At 44.0% G+C, this 1436-nt stretch overlaps 1 long non-coding RNA gene across 2 annotated transcripts; it reads left to right on the plus strand.

The window, feature by feature from the left end:
• LOC122841195 lies at positions 1 to 930 on the plus strand. Of its 2 annotated transcripts, XR_006372354.1 has the most exons (4): positions 1 to 162; positions 232 to 312; positions 376 to 451; positions 524 to 930. It is a non-coding gene; the product is annotated as an uncharacterized LOC122841195 (long non-coding RNA). The 2 variants fall into 2 exon arrangements; XR_006372353.1 differs by having other exon boundaries at positions 376 to 930.
• Positions 931 to 1436: the final 506 nt, after the last annotated feature.

A 1436-nucleotide genomic window follows, 5' to 3' on the forward strand; every position in this document is an offset into this window, starting at 1 on the left:
ATGAAGCCTGCCCCAGGATTGAAGACACCTGGCACCTAATCACCTGAGTGGGTGTGAGTATAAAGGCAGACTCCCTCGCATTCTCTTTTCATGCCTGCATTTGGTCACTTCAGTGGAATGTCTGCTGGTTAACTTGCAGTGGTCAAACTCAATCCGGAAATAGTAAGTAATGTTTCTCCTTCTGTACAAGATCTCAATTTGAGTTGGCTAATTCAGATTGTTTAAATTTAGAAGCTGCCTGAAGCCTCCTGTTGATACTGGGATGTGGCAGTAATTTACCCTTCCTAGTACAATTTGGCAACATCAAAAAGGGTATGTACCTTTATTGCACTGCACCCATACGGTTCAACACCACAAAATAACAATAAAGCATAGCTTGTATTGACAAGTGGATCCTCCTGCTGTGGGTCCGGAAGGGGCTCTCTGGTTGAAGTGGCGTTATCCAGCCCTGGTAGGTGACCATAGTTTCCTCTGCCTTGTGCCATGTTCCTAAAAACCACCTATTAACCCAATTTAATTTCAGGTCTAGAGCTGCTGCAGCCTGCTGGAAGCCCTGCTGCTTTGTTTTTGCTTTGTTTTTGCTTTGTTTTTGCTTTGTTTTTGCTTTGTTTTTGCTTTGTTTTTGCTTCCAGCTTGGCTGAGTGTGACTGCTGTGGTTTTTTTTGACCATATAATCGAACTGCTGATTTTAATAACTGGATGTATCAGCATGCAACCTCATTTTAGCACCCATGTGTAAATTGTAGTGTCTTTTCTTTGTTTTGTATTTGGTTTGTGTAACCCCACCCTTTTGTTTCCAGGCTGGGAGCTGAAGGCAGTGGGGGGGCATCCAGAGGGACTGGACAAGTGTGCTGTGCGAGTGACCGGTGTCGGGATTTCTTCACGGATTGAGTGGTTATTCACAAGTGCTTGGGGTGATATATTAATTTGTTTAGGCCCAGTTTCCACAGGTGGATTGCCCTCCCCTCTGCTGGTAGGCCCCAGCACTGCACTCCCTCTCCTAATGTGCTCCTTGGATTTTACTGGCTTTTAAAAGGAGAGAAACAATAAAACTAATAATTTTTTGTATTAAAAAGAAGTCTTGTTCTCCTTGGGTACAAACCCATCTATTTCCTTGGGCGCAATTCCCAAGGTGGCGCTGTGACACCTGCTGGCTACCCTGCTTTGAAGGGCAGAGTAGCCGCTTCTCCCACTCGTGCTGCCACAAACTGGCGCTGTGAGCAGGATACCCCTTGAGAACAGACATTTCACTTGTTTTGTCTTTTTTTTTCTTTTCTTTTCTTCTTTTTCTTTTCAATGTGTATTGTTTGAATTTATAGGTTGAAACAAAGCAGCAGTGTTTCCCATACGTGGGCCCAGAAGTCCTGTGCATCTCTTGTGTCAAATTCTACTTAAATTGTAGCCATGGAAGAAGAGTTGCAGGAATTAAAGGAGGT

This window comes from Gambusia affinis, linkage group LG12 (genome assembly GCF_019740435.1).
Source record: "Gambusia affinis linkage group LG12, SWU_Gaff_1.0, whole genome shotgun sequence".
Lineage (NCBI taxonomy): Eukaryota > Metazoa > Chordata > Actinopteri > Cyprinodontiformes > Poeciliidae > Gambusia > Gambusia affinis.